The sequence below is a fragment of the Phalangium opilio genome, unplaced genomic scaffold, assembly GCF_054372755.1.
Source record: "Phalangium opilio isolate 3A_F unplaced genomic scaffold, DU_Popi_V2 ptg000011l_1, whole genome shotgun sequence".
In the NCBI taxonomy this organism is placed as follows: Eukaryota; Metazoa; Arthropoda; class Arachnida; order Opiliones; family Phalangiidae; genus Phalangium; species Phalangium opilio.
The window spans coordinates 9,787,227-9,801,360 of NW_028324147.1; the positions used below are offsets into that span (position 1 = coordinate 9,787,227).

General features: G+C 45.8%; 48 non-coding genes across 48 annotated transcripts; all 48 read left to right on the forward strand.

The window, feature by feature from the left end:
- The first annotated feature begins 45 nt into the window (after positions 1 to 45).
- TRNAI-AAU (transfer RNA isoleucine (anticodon AAU)) lies at positions 46 to 119 on the forward strand. Its single transcript has one exon. It is a non-coding gene; the product is annotated as a tRNA-Ile (tRNA).
- Positions 120 to 203: 84 nt separating this feature from the next.
- Positions 204 to 276, forward strand: TRNAI-AAU (transfer RNA isoleucine (anticodon AAU)). The gene has a single exon. It is a non-coding gene; the product is annotated as a tRNA-Ile (tRNA).
- An 85-nt stretch (positions 277 to 361) lies between these two features.
- On the forward strand, positions 362 to 435 carry TRNAI-AAU (transfer RNA isoleucine (anticodon AAU)). The gene has a single exon. It is a non-coding gene; the product is annotated as a tRNA-Ile (tRNA).
- Positions 436 to 520: 85 nt separating this feature from the next.
- TRNAI-AAU (transfer RNA isoleucine (anticodon AAU)) lies at positions 521 to 594 on the forward strand. The gene has a single exon. It is a non-coding gene; the product is annotated as a tRNA-Ile (tRNA).
- Positions 595 to 679: 85 nt separating this feature from the next.
- TRNAI-AAU (transfer RNA isoleucine (anticodon AAU)) lies at positions 680 to 752 on the forward strand. Its single transcript has one exon. It is a non-coding gene; the product is annotated as a tRNA-Ile (tRNA).
- Positions 753 to 995: 243 nt separating this feature from the next.
- Positions 996 to 1,069, forward strand: TRNAI-AAU (transfer RNA isoleucine (anticodon AAU)). The gene has a single exon. It is a non-coding gene; the product is annotated as a tRNA-Ile (tRNA).
- An 85-nt stretch (positions 1,070 to 1,154) lies between these two features.
- TRNAI-AAU (transfer RNA isoleucine (anticodon AAU)) lies at positions 1,155 to 1,228 on the forward strand. Its single transcript has one exon. It is a non-coding gene; the product is annotated as a tRNA-Ile (tRNA).
- An 85-nt stretch (positions 1,229 to 1,313) lies between these two features.
- On the forward strand, positions 1,314 to 1,387 carry TRNAI-AAU (transfer RNA isoleucine (anticodon AAU)). Its single transcript has one exon. It is a non-coding gene; the product is annotated as a tRNA-Ile (tRNA).
- Positions 1,388 to 1,471: 84 nt separating this feature from the next.
- TRNAI-AAU (transfer RNA isoleucine (anticodon AAU)) lies at positions 1,472 to 1,545 on the forward strand. Its single transcript has one exon. It is a non-coding gene; the product is annotated as a tRNA-Ile (tRNA).
- An 85-nt stretch (positions 1,546 to 1,630) lies between these two features.
- TRNAI-UAU (transfer RNA isoleucine (anticodon UAU)) lies at positions 1,631 to 1,704 on the forward strand. Its single transcript has one exon. It is a non-coding gene; the product is annotated as a tRNA-Ile (tRNA).
- Positions 1,705 to 1,946: 242 nt separating this feature from the next.
- Positions 1,947 to 2,020, forward strand: TRNAI-AAU (transfer RNA isoleucine (anticodon AAU)). The gene has a single exon. It is a non-coding gene; the product is annotated as a tRNA-Ile (tRNA).
- Positions 2,021 to 2,104: 84 nt separating this feature from the next.
- On the forward strand, positions 2,105 to 2,178 carry TRNAI-AAU (transfer RNA isoleucine (anticodon AAU)). Its single transcript has one exon. It is a non-coding gene; the product is annotated as a tRNA-Ile (tRNA).
- Positions 2,179 to 2,263: 85 nt separating this feature from the next.
- On the forward strand, positions 2,264 to 2,337 carry TRNAI-AAU (transfer RNA isoleucine (anticodon AAU)). Its single transcript has one exon. It is a non-coding gene; the product is annotated as a tRNA-Ile (tRNA).
- An 85-nt stretch (positions 2,338 to 2,422) lies between these two features.
- TRNAI-AAU (transfer RNA isoleucine (anticodon AAU)) lies at positions 2,423 to 2,496 on the forward strand. The gene has a single exon. It is a non-coding gene; the product is annotated as a tRNA-Ile (tRNA).
- An 85-nt stretch (positions 2,497 to 2,581) lies between these two features.
- Positions 2,582 to 2,655, forward strand: TRNAI-AAU (transfer RNA isoleucine (anticodon AAU)). The gene has a single exon. It is a non-coding gene; the product is annotated as a tRNA-Ile (tRNA).
- An 85-nt stretch (positions 2,656 to 2,740) lies between these two features.
- TRNAI-AAU (transfer RNA isoleucine (anticodon AAU)) lies at positions 2,741 to 2,814 on the forward strand. Its single transcript has one exon. It is a non-coding gene; the product is annotated as a tRNA-Ile (tRNA).
- Positions 2,815 to 2,899: 85 nt separating this feature from the next.
- TRNAI-AAU (transfer RNA isoleucine (anticodon AAU)) lies at positions 2,900 to 2,973 on the forward strand. The gene has a single exon. It is a non-coding gene; the product is annotated as a tRNA-Ile (tRNA).
- Positions 2,974 to 3,058: 85 nt separating this feature from the next.
- On the forward strand, positions 3,059 to 3,131 carry TRNAI-AAU (transfer RNA isoleucine (anticodon AAU)). Its single transcript has one exon. It is a non-coding gene; the product is annotated as a tRNA-Ile (tRNA).
- A 5,216-nt stretch (positions 3,132 to 8,347) lies between these two features.
- Positions 8,348 to 8,421, forward strand: TRNAI-AAU (transfer RNA isoleucine (anticodon AAU)). The gene has a single exon. It is a non-coding gene; the product is annotated as a tRNA-Ile (tRNA).
- Positions 8,422 to 8,504: 83 nt separating this feature from the next.
- Positions 8,505 to 8,578, forward strand: TRNAI-AAU (transfer RNA isoleucine (anticodon AAU)). The gene has a single exon. It is a non-coding gene; the product is annotated as a tRNA-Ile (tRNA).
- Positions 8,579 to 8,662: 84 nt separating this feature from the next.
- Positions 8,663 to 8,735, forward strand: TRNAI-AAU (transfer RNA isoleucine (anticodon AAU)). Its single transcript has one exon. It is a non-coding gene; the product is annotated as a tRNA-Ile (tRNA).
- An 84-nt stretch (positions 8,736 to 8,819) lies between these two features.
- Positions 8,820 to 8,893, forward strand: TRNAI-AAU (transfer RNA isoleucine (anticodon AAU)). The gene has a single exon. It is a non-coding gene; the product is annotated as a tRNA-Ile (tRNA).
- An 84-nt stretch (positions 8,894 to 8,977) lies between these two features.
- On the forward strand, positions 8,978 to 9,051 carry TRNAI-AAU (transfer RNA isoleucine (anticodon AAU)). The gene has a single exon. It is a non-coding gene; the product is annotated as a tRNA-Ile (tRNA).
- An 85-nt stretch (positions 9,052 to 9,136) lies between these two features.
- Positions 9,137 to 9,210, forward strand: TRNAI-AAU (transfer RNA isoleucine (anticodon AAU)). The gene has a single exon. It is a non-coding gene; the product is annotated as a tRNA-Ile (tRNA).
- An 85-nt stretch (positions 9,211 to 9,295) lies between these two features.
- On the forward strand, positions 9,296 to 9,369 carry TRNAI-AAU (transfer RNA isoleucine (anticodon AAU)). The gene has a single exon. It is a non-coding gene; the product is annotated as a tRNA-Ile (tRNA).
- Positions 9,370 to 9,454: 85 nt separating this feature from the next.
- TRNAI-AAU (transfer RNA isoleucine (anticodon AAU)) lies at positions 9,455 to 9,528 on the forward strand. Its single transcript has one exon. It is a non-coding gene; the product is annotated as a tRNA-Ile (tRNA).
- Positions 9,529 to 9,613: 85 nt separating this feature from the next.
- TRNAI-AAU (transfer RNA isoleucine (anticodon AAU)) lies at positions 9,614 to 9,686 on the forward strand. The gene has a single exon. It is a non-coding gene; the product is annotated as a tRNA-Ile (tRNA).
- Positions 9,687 to 9,770: 84 nt separating this feature from the next.
- Positions 9,771 to 9,844, forward strand: TRNAI-AAU (transfer RNA isoleucine (anticodon AAU)). The gene has a single exon. It is a non-coding gene; the product is annotated as a tRNA-Ile (tRNA).
- An 85-nt stretch (positions 9,845 to 9,929) lies between these two features.
- TRNAI-AAU (transfer RNA isoleucine (anticodon AAU)) lies at positions 9,930 to 10,003 on the forward strand. The gene has a single exon. It is a non-coding gene; the product is annotated as a tRNA-Ile (tRNA).
- Positions 10,004 to 10,088: 85 nt separating this feature from the next.
- On the forward strand, positions 10,089 to 10,162 carry TRNAI-AAU (transfer RNA isoleucine (anticodon AAU)). The gene has a single exon. It is a non-coding gene; the product is annotated as a tRNA-Ile (tRNA).
- An 85-nt stretch (positions 10,163 to 10,247) lies between these two features.
- TRNAI-AAU (transfer RNA isoleucine (anticodon AAU)) lies at positions 10,248 to 10,321 on the forward strand. The gene has a single exon. It is a non-coding gene; the product is annotated as a tRNA-Ile (tRNA).
- Positions 10,322 to 10,406: 85 nt separating this feature from the next.
- Positions 10,407 to 10,480, forward strand: TRNAI-AAU (transfer RNA isoleucine (anticodon AAU)). Its single transcript has one exon. It is a non-coding gene; the product is annotated as a tRNA-Ile (tRNA).
- An 83-nt stretch (positions 10,481 to 10,563) lies between these two features.
- On the forward strand, positions 10,564 to 10,637 carry TRNAI-AAU (transfer RNA isoleucine (anticodon AAU)). Its single transcript has one exon. It is a non-coding gene; the product is annotated as a tRNA-Ile (tRNA).
- An 82-nt stretch (positions 10,638 to 10,719) lies between these two features.
- On the forward strand, positions 10,720 to 10,793 carry TRNAI-AAU (transfer RNA isoleucine (anticodon AAU)). Its single transcript has one exon. It is a non-coding gene; the product is annotated as a tRNA-Ile (tRNA).
- An 85-nt stretch (positions 10,794 to 10,878) lies between these two features.
- Positions 10,879 to 10,952, forward strand: TRNAI-AAU (transfer RNA isoleucine (anticodon AAU)). The gene has a single exon. It is a non-coding gene; the product is annotated as a tRNA-Ile (tRNA).
- Positions 10,953 to 11,037: 85 nt separating this feature from the next.
- TRNAI-AAU (transfer RNA isoleucine (anticodon AAU)) lies at positions 11,038 to 11,111 on the forward strand. The gene has a single exon. It is a non-coding gene; the product is annotated as a tRNA-Ile (tRNA).
- Positions 11,112 to 11,353: 242 nt separating this feature from the next.
- On the forward strand, positions 11,354 to 11,427 carry TRNAN-AUU (transfer RNA asparagine (anticodon AUU)). The gene has a single exon. It is a non-coding gene; the product is annotated as a tRNA-Asn (tRNA).
- A 78-nt stretch (positions 11,428 to 11,505) lies between these two features.
- On the forward strand, positions 11,506 to 11,579 carry TRNAI-AAU (transfer RNA isoleucine (anticodon AAU)). The gene has a single exon. It is a non-coding gene; the product is annotated as a tRNA-Ile (tRNA).
- Positions 11,580 to 11,664: 85 nt separating this feature from the next.
- TRNAI-AAU (transfer RNA isoleucine (anticodon AAU)) lies at positions 11,665 to 11,738 on the forward strand. The gene has a single exon. It is a non-coding gene; the product is annotated as a tRNA-Ile (tRNA).
- An 85-nt stretch (positions 11,739 to 11,823) lies between these two features.
- Positions 11,824 to 11,897, forward strand: TRNAI-AAU (transfer RNA isoleucine (anticodon AAU)). Its single transcript has one exon. It is a non-coding gene; the product is annotated as a tRNA-Ile (tRNA).
- Positions 11,898 to 11,982: 85 nt separating this feature from the next.
- TRNAI-AAU (transfer RNA isoleucine (anticodon AAU)) lies at positions 11,983 to 12,056 on the forward strand. Its single transcript has one exon. It is a non-coding gene; the product is annotated as a tRNA-Ile (tRNA).
- Positions 12,057 to 12,615: 559 nt separating this feature from the next.
- On the forward strand, positions 12,616 to 12,689 carry TRNAN-AUU (transfer RNA asparagine (anticodon AUU)). Its single transcript has one exon. It is a non-coding gene; the product is annotated as a tRNA-Asn (tRNA).
- Positions 12,690 to 12,773: 84 nt separating this feature from the next.
- On the forward strand, positions 12,774 to 12,847 carry TRNAI-AAU (transfer RNA isoleucine (anticodon AAU)). The gene has a single exon. It is a non-coding gene; the product is annotated as a tRNA-Ile (tRNA).
- Positions 12,848 to 12,932: 85 nt separating this feature from the next.
- On the forward strand, positions 12,933 to 13,006 carry TRNAI-AAU (transfer RNA isoleucine (anticodon AAU)). Its single transcript has one exon. It is a non-coding gene; the product is annotated as a tRNA-Ile (tRNA).
- Positions 13,007 to 13,249: 243 nt separating this feature from the next.
- On the forward strand, positions 13,250 to 13,323 carry TRNAI-AAU (transfer RNA isoleucine (anticodon AAU)). The gene has a single exon. It is a non-coding gene; the product is annotated as a tRNA-Ile (tRNA).
- An 84-nt stretch (positions 13,324 to 13,407) lies between these two features.
- Positions 13,408 to 13,481, forward strand: TRNAI-AAU (transfer RNA isoleucine (anticodon AAU)). Its single transcript has one exon. It is a non-coding gene; the product is annotated as a tRNA-Ile (tRNA).
- Positions 13,482 to 13,566: 85 nt separating this feature from the next.
- Positions 13,567 to 13,640, forward strand: TRNAI-AAU (transfer RNA isoleucine (anticodon AAU)). Its single transcript has one exon. It is a non-coding gene; the product is annotated as a tRNA-Ile (tRNA).
- An 85-nt stretch (positions 13,641 to 13,725) lies between these two features.
- Positions 13,726 to 13,799, forward strand: TRNAI-AAU (transfer RNA isoleucine (anticodon AAU)). Its single transcript has one exon. It is a non-coding gene; the product is annotated as a tRNA-Ile (tRNA).
- The last annotated feature ends 335 nt before the right edge of the window (positions 13,800 to 14,134 follow it).

The following is a 14,134-nucleotide window of genomic DNA, read 5'->3' on the forward strand; positions in this document are numbered from 1 at the left end:
TTCATTTTAATATATTTGATATCTTGGAAAGCGTATGAACTGTGTGGCCCATTAGCTTAGTTGGTTAGAGCGTCGTGCTAATAACGCGAAGGTCGTGGGTTCGATCCCCCCATGGGCCATAGGTACTGTTTTTTTTTGGAAATCCGTAAAGTTTTGGCTTCATTTTAATATATTTGATATCTTGGAAAGCGTTACAATTGTGTGGCCCATTAGCTCAGTTGGTTAGAGCGTCGTGCTAATAACGCGAAGGTCGTGGTTTCGATCTCCCATGGGCCATAGGTACTGTTTTTTCTTTGGAAATTCGTATTGTTTTGGCTTCATTTTAATATATTTGATATCTTAGAAAGCGTATGAACTGTGTGGCCCATTAGCTCAGTTGGTTAGAGCGTCGTGCTAATAACGCGAAGGTCGTGGGTTCGATCTCCCTATGGGCCGTAGGTACTGTTTTTTCTTTGGAAATCCGTAAAGTTTTGGCTTCATTTTAATATATTTGATATCTTGGAAAGCGTATGAACTGTGTGGCCCATTAGCTCAGTTGGTTAGAGCGTCGTGCTAATAACGCGACGGTCGTGGGTTCGATCCCCCCATGGGCCATAGGTACTGTTTTTTCTTTGGAAATACGTAAAGTTTTGGCTTCATTTTAATATTTTTGATATCTTAAAAAGCGTATGAACTGTGTGGCCCATTAGCTCAGTTGGTTAGAGCGTCGTGCTAATAACACGAAGGTCGTGGGTTCGATCCCCCATGGGCCATAGGTACTGTTTTTTCTTTGGAAATCCGTATAGTTTTGGCTTCATTCTAATATTTTCGATATCTTGGAAAGCATGCTAAGAGTGTGGCCCAATAGCTCAGTTGGCTAGAGCGTCGTGCTAATACGCGAAGGTCGTGGGTTCGATCCCCCCATGGGCCATAGATACTGTTTTTTCATTGGAAATCCGTATTGTTTTGGCTTCATTAAAATATATTTGATATCTTAGAAAGCATGTTAAGTGTGTGGCCCATTAGCTCAGTTGGTTAGAGCGTTGTGCTAATAACGCGAAGGTCGTGGGTTCAATCCCCCCATGGGCCATAGGTACTGTTTTTTCTTTGGAAATCCGTAAAGTTTTGGCTTCATTTTAATATTTTCGATATCTTGGAAAGCGTGTTAATAGTGTGGCCCATTAGCTCAGTTGGCTAGAGCGTCGTGCTAATAACGCGAAGGTCGTGGATTCGATCCCCCCATGGGCCATAGGTACTGCTTCTTCTTTGGAAATCCGTAAAGTTTTGGCTTCATTTTAATATATTTGATATCTTGGAAAGCGTATGAACTGTGTGGCCCATTAGCTCAGTTGGTTAGAGCGTCGTGTTAATAACGCGAAGGTCGTGGGTTCGATCCCCCCATGGGCCATATGTACTGTTTTTTTTTGGAAATCCGTAAAGTTTTGGCTTCATTTTAATATATTTGATATCTTGGAAAGCGTATGAACTGTGTGGCCCATTAGCTCAGTTGGTTAGAGCGTCGTGCTAATAACGCGAAGGTCGTGGGTTCGATCCCCCCATGGGCCATAGGTAATGTTTTTTCTTTGGAAATCCGTAAAGTTTTGGCTTCATTTTAATATTTTCGATATCTTGGAAAGCGTGTTAATAGTGTGGCCCATTAGCTCAGTTGGCTAGAGCGTCGTGCTTATAACGCGAAGGTCGTGGATTCGATCCCCCCATGGGCCATAGGTACTGCTTTATCTTTGGAAATCCGTAAAGTTTTGGCTTCATTTTAATATATTTGATATCTTGGAAAGCGTTACAATTGTGTGGCACATTAGCTCAGTTGGTTAGAGCGTCGTGCTAATAACGCGACGGTCGTGGTTTCGATCTCCCATGGGCCATAGGTACTGTTTTTCTTTGGAAATCCGTATTGTTTTGGCTTCATTTTAATATATTTGATATCTTGGAAAGCGTGTTAAGAGTGTGGCCCATTAGCTCAGTTGGTTAGAGCGTCGTGCTAATAACGCGAAGGTCGTGGGTTCGATCCCCCCATGGGCCATAGGTACAGTTTTTTCTTCGAAATCTGTAAAGTTTTGGCTTCATTTTAATATTTTCGATATCTTGGAAAGCGTGTTAAGAGTGTGGCCCATTAGCTCAGTTGGCTAGAGCGTCGTGCTAATAACGCGAAGGTCGTGGATTCGATCCCCCCATGGGCCATAGGTACTGTTTTTTCTTTGGAAATTTGTAAAGTTTTGGCTTCATTTTAATATATTTGATATCTTGGAAAGCGTATGAACTGTGTGGCCCATTAGCTCAGTTGGTTAGAGCGTCGTGCTAATAACGCGAAGGTCGTGGGTTCGATCTCCCTATGGGCCGTAGGTACTGTTTTTTCTTTGGAAATCCGTAAAGTTTTGGCTTCATTTTAATATATTTGATATCTTGGAAAGCGTATGAACTGTGTGGCCCATTAGCTCAGTTGGTTAGAGCGTCGTGCTAATAACGCGAAGGTCGTGGGTTCGATCTCCCTATGGGCCGTAGGTACTGTTTTTTCTTTGGAATTCCGTAAAGTTTTGGCTTCATTTTAATATATTTGATATCTTGGAAAGCGTATGAACTGTGTGGCCCATTAGCTCAGTTGGTTAGAGCGTCGTGCTAATAACGCGAAGGTCGTGCGTTCGATCCGCCCATGGGCCATAGGTACAGTTTTTTCTTTGGAAATTTGTAAAGTTTTGGCTTCATTTTAATATATTTGATATCTTGGAAAGCGTATGAACTGTGTGGCCCATTAGCTCAGTTGGTTAGAGCGTCGTGCTAATAACGCGAAGGTCGTGGGTTCGATCTCCCTATGGGCCGTAGGTACTGTGTTTTCTTTGGAAATCCGTAAAGTTTTGGCTTCATTTTAATATATTTGATATCTTGGAAAGCGTATGAACTGTGTGGCCCCTTAGCTCAGTTGGTTAGAGCGTCGTGCTAATAACGCGAAGGTCGTGGGTTCGATCCCCCCATGGGCCATAGGTACTGTTTTTTCTTTGGAAATCCGTATTGTTTTGGCTTCATTTAAATATATTTGATATCTTGGAAAGCGTTACAATTGTGTGGCCCATTAGCTCAGTTGGTTAGAGCGTCGTGCTAATAACGCGAAGGTCGTGGGTTCGATCCCCCATGGGCCATAGGAGATTCGCGTTTTGGTTTTCGTCGAGTGCGGTCGCGTTTTTCTCTCGCTCCGTCCTCGGCTTCTCCTCTTGCTCGCGGGTTTTTTTCGGCCTTTTGACTTTTTTATTCGTTTCCTTGCGTGAGTTTCTTTTTTGCTGTCTATTTTTAGTCGGGTTTCTCGCGTTTTGGGCTCTGCCTCGGGCAGAGTCCCGTTATTTTTTCAACTAATCTATTATTATTACTAATCTACTTACACGATGGAAGTTTTGAAACGTTCGGTTTTTGTAGAATGTCAGGAGCGCGTTGTTTCGAAGATTGAAGAGGCTTTGTCATTGACTTTTGGTGCGGATTCTTATTCGTCGGTGGTGAGTACGAAAGGCGGATTTTTTGTAACATTTGTGTCGTTGGAAGATGCGGATAATTGCGCAGAATTAGGTCTTGGGCTCGAGGCGGAAGACTGCGTGGTGCGTAAAGTCGGGAGTCGCGAGATCATCGCTACCTTTTTTGATCTCCCGGAGTTTGTATCGGATGACGTTTTAAAGGCAAAGTTGCTGAGTTATAATTGCGAGTTAAAAAGTGAGGTGGTTTGGGAGCGTACAAATGGCAAGTATTACGGGCAACGATCGATAAAGGTTTCGCTACCCGAGGGTGTCTCTAGCTTACCTTATAGTTTGCGTTTGGTCGACGTCATGGGGCTCGAAAGCTCCTACCGCGTTCGGCATGATCGGCAGGGCAAAGTTTGTAATAAGTGTCTGTCTAACTCTCACCTCTACAAGGACTGTCCTCTCTTCGTTTGCCGCCGGTGTGACGCTCAGGGGCATATCGCGCGGGTTTGCCCCAATGTTGATATACCTCGTCGCTTGCCTCCTGCTGCACCTTCTGTCGACTTGCCCGTTGGTGTTTCTTCCGCCGAGGCTATCCCGGAGGGCGGGTCACCAGTTGCAGCGCCTGGAGACTCTGAAGTACTGGTTGCGGCTCAGAAACGTCCAGTTTCTAGTAGTGAGGGTGAACCTTCTGTTTCGCCCGAGGATGGCCAGGGCGACTGACGTGTTGTCGGTGGTAAGCAGGGGCTGAAACGACCTAAGTCAGACCTCCCCTTGCTTGGTCGGCCTCCTTCTCCACGTCTTATCGCTGACCCGGTAACCCCTCCGCTGCTCTCGCCCTTCAATGATAAAAATCGTTTCTCTTAACGTCCGCGGTTTGCGGGCTCTGGCGAAGATGAAAGAACTGGTTGAATGGAGCAAGGGTTTCGACGTTTTGTGTCTCCAAGAGACTCACTGGTCGGGCTCCCATGTCGCGGTTTTTCGGTCTCTTTGGCGCGGTCCCATTTATTTTGATAATGACCCTGTTTCCGGTTTTCGCGGTGTTGCCATTTGCATTCGAGCGGGTCTTGACGTTTTGCCTTCCCGCGTCCTACGTAGTGGGGAGGGCCGGTTTATTTTGGCGTCTTTGTCCATTGACAGCGAACCTCTGGATATCGTGAACGTGTATCTTCCGAATGTCGCGCCCGATCGTTTGCCCTTTTATGACCGCTTGCGGGGGGTGGTCTCGCGCTGTTCGCGTCCCCTAGTCGTTGGGGACTTTAACGACGTAGCGCAGCCGGGTCTGGATCGTCGGCCATTGTCTGGTTCCTCTTCGCGTTTGGGCTCGACTGCCTTATTCCGATTTCTACGTGATACCCACCTCATTGACGTTTGGCGCGCAACACATGCGGACAACTTTGACTGGACCTGGTCCGGTCCCGTGTATGGCTCTTATCTTCAATCACGCATCGACTATGTTCTCCTTGCCGGGGAGGATCGTCAGAATGTTACGACCTGTCAGATCTTACCGTGTCCCCTTTCGGACCATCGCGCCCTTGAACTCCGTCTCGTCTTGGACGGCGTTAAGATGGGCCCAGGTACGTGGTCTTTTAATGCGCGTCTCTTGCAGTTCGACGCCTACCGCCAGGCGGTCTTACGCATTCTTCGCCGGAGTCGCCAACGTTTTCGCGAATCGCCGGACAAATTTGCATGGTACGAAGCTTTAAAGCAGTCCCTACGCGAACATGCCATGTTGTACGGGAAGGTTCAAGCCTCGCGTGATCGCGCCGAACGAACTCGCTTACGCGAAGCCTTGTCCAAGACTCAGCTGGCCGCGTCTAATTCCTCGGTTGGTCTCGCGGACTTTCTTGTGGCGAAGGAGGCCTTAAACGACTTCGACAGGGGGGTGCTGCAGGGGGCAGTAGTTCGGGCTAACCAGCAATGGCGCTCGGCCGGTGAGCGTCCTACGTCCTTTTTTCTCCGCCTGGAACATCATCGGCAGTCTTCTAAGTCGATCAAATGTGTCTTCGCGCCTGACGCGCAGCTCCTCACGGAACCGGGGGCCGTTCGGCAGCGCTATTTTGAACACTTCGCGGCGATGTCTCGTAGACGTCCTACGGACCGGGCTGTAATTGACTTTTACGCGTCTTTCGTTACTAACAGACTTTGTGCGGCCGACGCGCAGGTTTGTGATGCCCCGATACGGTGGGCGGACATTTCAATGGTCTTAAATTGCGCTCCCGCCGGCAAAAGCCCGGGTACTGACGGTTTCACGAATGAGTTCTGGCGATTCGTGCTGCCACATATTCAGGAAGAATTTGTTGCACTCCTTTCCCATTGTCATTCGGAGGGTCGCCTTCCTCCTTCTATGAAGGAAGGGCTCATTATCTTGCTGCCTAAAGCCGGTGATTTAAGAGACGTCAAGAACAGACGCCCCATCACGTTGCTAAACGCGGACTATAAGCTCGTCGCGAAAGTACTCGGTTCACGGCTATCTTCAATTTTTCCATCGTTAATTCATGGTTCGCAAACGGGCGCCGTTCGATCACGTTCCGCGACCAGTACTCCCGCCCTTTTCTCCGACATCATGGACTATCTGCAGCGGTCTCGCGGGCCTGGTATCCTCGTTAAATTAGATCTCGCAAAAGTGTTTGATCAGGTTTCGTGGGACTACCTCTTTGCTGTACTTCGCGCTTTTGGCTTCGGCGAGCCTTTTCGCAAGTGGATTCAATTATTTCTCGTTGGCAGCAAGTCTTGCCTGAAAATAAATGGATATTTAACAGACTTTTTTCAGCTCGGTCGATCGGTCCGCCAGGGCTGTCCGCTTAGTCCCTTGCTTTACGTTCTCTCTTCCGAACCCCTATGCTACGCCTTGGAATGCCGTCCCGCTATCGACCGGATTCTTTGGCCGACCTCTCAGCCTCCTCCCTTGTTACGGGTTCATGTCGATGACAATGCCTTGGTGGTCCGTGATACAGCGTCCGTCTTGGAAGTTGTGCGGGAATATCAGCGGTATGGCCTCGCGTCGGGTTCCGACTTGAACATCTCCAAGTGTCGAGGTATGTGGTTGGGTTGCGACCGGGGTCGAGCCCCATCCACCGTTGCGGACCTCACTATCTCGTCCGACCCGCTCCAGATTTTGGGCATCTTTCTCAGTACGGATGGCGCGGTATCGGAAGATCTTAACTGGACCCCGCGTTTGGCTAAATTCCGTCGTGTCCTTCGCATTTGGAAAGGTCGGCGCCTTTCCTTGTCGGGCAAGATCGTGGTGGTCAACACTTTGGCCATGTCATTACTGGGGCATTCGCTGCGGTCCCTCGCGTTACCTAATCGGTTTGAGGACGACTTTCGCCGGGAAACCCTGGGTTTTTTGTGGGGTGAACGCGCCCATACGGTCGCTTATTCTTTGCTTACGCGTCCGAAGAAGGTCGGCGGCTTCGGTCTGGTTGACTTGCGCACGAAGAAACTTACTTTTCGCTTGCAAGAACTGTTACGGTATATTACGGGCGCCGACGCGCAACGTACGTACGAACTGGCTCAGTATTTGTTGTGTCCTTCTTTGCATGCCTCGGACCCGGGATTTGACATTTTACAGTGCACGCTCCCTGCCTCGTATGTCGCGAGGCTCTCACCCCGGTATCGTGAGCTTTGGCTCGCTTGGTCTGAATTCTGTGCCACTCAGAATCTGCATTTTAGAGACCCGCCCGATTTATTAAATTCGGTTTTATTCTTCAACCCGCATATTGACATGTCCGGTCTCAGTCCGCGTGCTCGTGCGTGTTTTCTTTTTCACGGTCTGTATCGCTTACGGGATTTTACTTACGAAGTGGTTCCGGGTTTTTTACCCAGTCCCGCGATTGCTGACCTGTGTGGGCTAGCTTCGGACGCCCCTTGCCCGCCGTGGCTTACAACTGCGGTTCAATATATCCATTCTGTTCTCCCGGAGACTTGTCTTTCCCGCGTTCGGTCGCGGCGCCGCTTCTGCCGTACGGTCAGTGTGACACTAGTCGATAATACGGGTGCGGATTTCGACTTGACTGCCCTGACCAGCAAGGTCATCTACGGTCGTTTTGCGCTCTCCACCGTTGCTGAGTCCCCAGGTGAGCATGCCTGGCGCCGGTTCTTTGGGGGTCCCCTGCCTCGTCCTGCCTGGTCAACGTTACACTCGTCTTTGCTTCGTCCTTCTCATCGCGACGTCAACCTTCAAGTGGTGCATGGGGCTATCTTTACGTCTGAGCGTCTTTTCGCCATCGGTCTTTCGTCTAACCCCACGTGCGTGTTTTGCTTCAACAATGTCGAAACTTTAGAGCACATTTTCTTGCGCTGCCCCTTTACGATTCGGCTCTGGCAGTCCCTCTTTGTCACTAAATTAGGCTTGGCCCTTGACAGTGTGCTGGGCAGTTGTACGCCCGGCAGGGACTCTTTTATCATCTTTCAACATTATTCGGCTGGCATTCGCCCTAAATCCCGTGTGAAATTCGTTCATTTCTTAACGTCACTCTTTAAATGGCTGGTTTTAAATGCACGTTCGTTTTTAATTAGTAGTGCCAAAGTCTCGTTAGCTATTTTAGAAAAACGCTGTTACGCTATTTTAAAACGCGAACTACGTCTAACCTTAAGCTCCCATTTTTTGTTATTGAATCGTGATGAACAATTTTTAAAGCATATAAGACAATTCTTAGACTGGTTGTAATTGTTCGATATTTCCTGATGTGTACAAAGTAACATTGATTATCTTTGACGTTTGTATCAATTTTGTTTTATAATAATAAAAAAAAAAAAAAAAAAAAAAAAAAGCGTCGTGCTAATAACGCGAAGGTCGTGGGTTCGATCCCCCCATGGGCCGTAGGTACTGTTTTTTCTTTGGAAATCCGTATTGTTTTGGCTTCATTTAAATATATTTGATATCTTGGAAAGCGTTACAATTGAGTGGCCTATTAGCTCAGTTGGTTAGAGCGTCGTGCTAATAACGCGAAGGTCGCGGGTTTGATCCCCCCATGGGCATAGGTACAGTTTTTTCTTCGAAATCTGTAACGTTTTGGCTTCATTTATATATATTTTATATCTTGGAAAGCATGTTAAGTGTGTGGCCCATTAGCTCAGTTGGTTAGAGCGTCGTGCTAATAACGCGAAGGTCGTGGGTTCGATCCCTCCATGGGCCATAGGTACTGTTTTTTTTTGCAAATCCGTAAACTTTTGGCTTCATTTTAATATATTTGATATCTTGGAAAGCGTTACAATTGTGTGGCCCATTAGCTCAGTTGGTTAGAGCGTCGTGCTAATAACGCGACGGTCGTGGTTTCGATCTCCCATGGGCCATAGGTACTGTTTTTCTTTGGAAATCCGTATTGTTTTGGCTTCATTTTAATATATTTGATATCTTGGAAAGCGTGTTAAGAGTGTGGCCCATTAGCTCAGTTGGTTAGAGCGTCGTGCTAATAACGCGAAGGTCGTGGGTTCGATCCCCCCATGGGCCATAGGTACAGTTTTTTCTTCGAAATCTGTAAAGTTTTGGCTTCATTTTAATATTTTCGATATCTTGGAAAGCGTGTTAAGAGTGTGGCCCATTAGCTCAGTTGGCTAGAGCGTCGTGCTAATAACGCGAAGGTCGTGGATTCGATGCCCCCATGGGCCATAGGTACTGTTTTTTCTTTGGAAATTTGTAAAGTTTTGGCTTCATTTTAATATATTTGATATCTTGGAAAGCGTATGAACTGTGTGGCCCATTAGCTCAGTTGGTTAGAGCGTCGTGCTAATAACGCGAAGGTCGTGGGTTCGATCTCCCTATGGGCCGTAGGTACTGTTTTTTCTTTGGAAATCCGTAAAGTTTTGGCTTCATTTTAATATATTTGATATCTTGGAAAGCGTATGAACTGTGTGGCCCATTAGCTCAGTTGGTTAGAGCGTCGTGCTAATAACGCGAAGGTCGTGGGTTCGATCCCCCCATGGGCCATGGGTACTGTTTTTTCTTTGGAAATCCGTATTGTTTTGGCTTCATTTAAATATATTTGATATCTTGGAAAGCGTTACAATTGAGTGGCCTATTAGCTCAGTTGGCTAGAGCTTCGTGCTAATAACGCGAAGGTCGTGGATTCGATCCCCCCATGGGCCATAGGTACTGCTTTTTCTTTGGAAATCCGTAAAGTTTTGGCTTCATTTTAATATATTTGATATCTTGGAAAGCGTTACAATTGTGTGGCCCATTAGCTCAGTTGGTTAGAGCGTCGTGCTAATAACGCGACGGTCGTGGTTTCGATCTCCCATGGGCCATAGGTACTGTTTTTCTTTGGAAATCCGTATTGTTTTGGCTTCATTTTAATATATTTGATATCTTGGAAAGCCTGTTAAGAGTGTGGCCCATTAGCTCAGTTGGTTAGAGCGTCGTGCTAATAACGCAAAGGTCGTGGGTTCGATCCCACCATGGGCCATAGGTACTGTTTTTTCTTTGGAAATTTGTAAAGTTTTGGCTTCATTTTAATATATTTGATATCTTGGAAAGCGTATGAACTGTGTGGCCCATTAGCTCAGTTGGTTAGAGCGTCGTGCTAATAACGCGAAGGTCGTGGGTTCGATCTCCCTATGGGCCGTAGGTACTGTTTTTTCTTTGGAAATCCGTAAAGTTTTGGCTTCATTTTAATATATTTGATATCTTGGAAAGCGTATGAACTGTGTGGCCCATTAGCTCAGTTGGTTAGAGCGTCGTGCTAATAACGCGAAGGTCGTGGGTTCGATCTCCCTATGGGCCGTAGGTACTGTTTTTTCTTTGGAAATCCGTAAAGTTTTGGCTTCATTTTAATATATTTGATATCTTGGAAAGCGTATGAACTGTGTGGCCCATTAGCTCAGTTGGTTAGAGCGTCGTGCTAATAACGCGAAGGTCGTGGGTTCGATCCCCCCATGGGCCATAGGTACTGTTTTTTCTTTGGAAATCCGTATTGTTTTGGCTTCATTTAAATATATTTGATATCTTGGAAAGCGTTACAATTGAGTGGCCTATTAGCTCAGTTGGTTAGAGCGTCGTGCTAATAACGCGAAGGTCGCGGGTTTGATCCCCCCATGGGCATAGGTACAGTTTTTTCTTCGAAATCTGTAACGTTTTGGCTTCATTTATATATATTTTATATCTTGGAAAGCATGTTAAGTGTATGGCCCATTAGCTCAGTTGGTTAGAGCGTCGTGCTAATAACGCGAAGGTCGTGGGTTCGATCCCTCCATGGGCCATAGGTACTGTTTTTTTTGGAAATCCGTACTGTTTTGGCTTCATTTAAATATATTTGATATCTTGGAAGCGTTACAATTGTGTGGCCCATTAGCTCAGTTGGTTAGAGCGTCGTGCTAATAACGCGAAGGTCGTGGGTTTGATCTCCCCATGGGCCATAGGTACTGTTTTTTCTTTGGAAATTTGTAAAGTTTTGGCTTCATTTTAATATATTTGATATCTTGGAAAGCGTTACAATTGTGTGGCCCATTAGCTCAGTTGGTTAGAGCGTCGTGCTAATAACGCGAAGGTCGTGGGTTCGATCCCCCCATGGGCCATAGATACTGTTTTTTCTTTGGAAATCCGTAAAGTTTTGGCTTCATTTTAATATATTTGATATCTTGGAAAGCGTATCAAGTGTGTGGCCCATTAGCTCAGTTGGTTAGAGCGTCGTGCTAATAACGCGAAGGTCGTGGGTTCAATCCCCCCATGGGCCATAGGTACTGTTTTTTCTTTGGAAATCCGTAAAGTTTTGGCTTCATTTTAATATATTTGATATCTTGGAAAGCGTATTAAGTGTGTGGCCCATTAGCTCAGTCGGTTATAGCGTCGTGCCAATAACGCGAAGGTCGTGGGTTCGATCCCCCTTGGGTCATAGGTGCTGTTTTTCTTTGAAAATCCGTAAAGTTTTGGCTTCATTTTAATATATTTTATATCTTGGAAAGCAAAATAAGTGTGTGGCCCATTAGCTCAGTTGGTTAGAGCGTCGTGCTATTAACGCGAAGGTCGTGGGTTCGATCCCGCCATGGGTCCTACAAACATATATTTTTCGAAATCCGTAAAGTTTTGGCTTCATTTTAATATATTTGATATATTGGAAAGCAAGTGTTTGGCCCATTAGCTCAGTTGGTTAGAGCGTCGTGCTAATGACGCGAAGGTCGTGGGTTCGATCCCCCCATGGGCCATAGGTACTGTTTTTTCTTTGGAAATACGTAAAGTTTTGGCTTCATTTTAATATTTTTGATATCTTGGAAAGCGTATGAACTGTGTGGCCCAAAAGCTCAGTTGGTTAGAGCGTCGTGCTAATAACGCGAAGGTCGTGGGTTCGATCCCCCCATGGGCCATAGGTACTGTTTTTTCTTTGGAAATCCGTAAAGTTTTGGCTTCATTTTAATATATTTGATATCTCGGAAAGCATATGAACTGTGTGGACCATTAGCTCAGTTGGTTAGAGCGTCGTGCTAATAACGCGAAGGTCGTGGGTTCGATCTCCCTATGGGCCGTAGGTACTGTTTTTTCTTTGGAAATCCGTAAAGTTTTGGCTTCATTTTAATATATTTGATATCTTGGAAAGCGTATGAACTGTGTGGCCCATTAGCTCAGTTGGTTAGAGCGTCGTGCTAATAACGCGAAGGTCGTGGGTTCGATCCCCCCATGGGCCATAGGTAATGTTTTTTCTTTGGAAATCCGTAAAGTTTTGGCTTCATTTTAATATATTTGATATCTTGGAAAGCATATGAACTGTGTGGCCATTATCTCAGTTGGGTAGAGCGTCGTGCTAATAACGCGAAGGTCGTGGGTTCGATCTCGCTATGGGCCGTAGGTACTGTTTTTTCTTTGGAAATCCGTGAAGTTTTGGCTTCATTTTAATAAATTTGATATCTTGGAAAGCGTATGAACTGTGTGGCCATTATTTCAGTTGGGTGGAGCGTCGTGCTAATAACGCGAAGGTCGTGGGTTCGATCCCCACTTGGGCCATAGGTGCTGTTTTTTCTTTGGAAATACGTAAAGTTTTGGCTTCATTTTAATAAATTTGATATCTTGGAAAGCGTATGAACTGTGTGGCCATTATCTCAGTTGGGTGGAGCGTCGTGCTAATAACGCGAAGGTCGTGGGTTCGATCCCCACTTGGGCCATAGGTGCTGTTTTTTCTTTGAAAATCCGTAAAGTTTTGGCTTCATTTTAATATATTTTATATCTTGGAAAGCAAAATAAGTGTGTGGCCCATTAGCTCAGTTGGTTAGAGCGTCGTGCTATTAACGCGATGGTCGTGGGTTCGATCCCGGCATGGGTCCTAGAAACATTTTTTTTTTCGAAATCCGTAAAGGTTTGGCTTCATTTTAATATATTTTATATCTTGGAAAGCAAAATAAGTGTTTGGCCCATTAGCTCAGTTGGTTAGAGTGTCGTGCTAATAACGCGAAGGTCGTGGGTTCGATCCCCCCATGGGCCATAGGTACTGTTTTTTCTTTGGAAATACGTAAAGTTTTGGCTTCATTTTAATATTTTTGATATCTTGGAAAGCGTATGAACTGTGTGGCCCAAAAGCTCAATTGGTTAGAGCGTCGTGCTAATAACGCGAAGGTCGTGGGTTCGATCCCCCCATGGGCCATAGGTACTGTTTTTTCTTTGGAAATCCGTAAAGTTTTGGCTTCATTTTAATATATTTGATATCTTGGAAAGCATATGAACTGTGTGGACCATTAGCTCAGTTGGTTAGAGCGTCGTGCTAATAACGCGAAGGTCGTGGGTTCGATCTCCCTACGGGCCGTAGGTACTGTTTTTCTTTGGAAATCCGTAAAGTTTTGGCTTCATTTTAATATATTTGATATCTTGGAAAGCGTATGAACTGTGTGGCCCATTAGCTCAGTTGGTTAGAGCGTCGTGCTAATAACGCGAAGGTCGAGGGTTCGATCCCCACTTGGGCCATAGGTACAGTTTTTTCTTCGAAATCTGTAACGTTTTGGCTTCATTTTAATATATTTGATATCTTGGAAAGCATGTTAAGTGTGTGGCCCATTAGCTCAGTTGGTTAGAGCGTCGTGCTAATAACGCGAAGGTCGTGGGTTCAATCCCCCCATGGGCCATAGGTACTGGTTTTTCTTTGGAAATCCGTAAAGTTTTGGCTTCATTTTAATATTTTCGATATCTTGGAAAGCGTGTTAAGAGTGTGGCCCATTAGCTCAGTTGGCTAGAGCGTCGTGCTAATAACGCGAAGGTCGTGGATTCGATCCCCCCATGGGCCATAGGTACTGTTTTTTCTTTGGAAATTTGTAAAGTTTTGGCTTCATTTTAATATATTTGATATCTTGGAAAGCGTATGAACTGTGTGGCCCATTAGCTCAGTTGGTTAGAGCGTCGGGCCAATAACGCGAAGGTCGTGGGTTCCATCCCCCCATGGGCCATAGGTAATGTTTTTTCTTTGGAAATCCGTAAAGTTTTGGCTTCATTTTAATATATTTGATATCTTGGAAAGCATATGAACTGTGTGGCCATTATCTCAGTTGGGTAGAGCGTCGTGCTAATAACGCGAAGGTCGTGGGCTCGATCTCCCTATGGGCCGTAGGTACTGTTTTTTCTTTGGAAATCCGTAAAGTTTTGGCTTCATTTTAATAAATTTGATATCTTGGAAAGCGTATGAACTGTGTGGCCATTATCTCAGTTGGGTGGAGCGTCGTGCTAATAACGCGAAGGTCGTGGGTTCGATCCCCACTTGGGCCATAGGTGCTGTTTTTTCTTT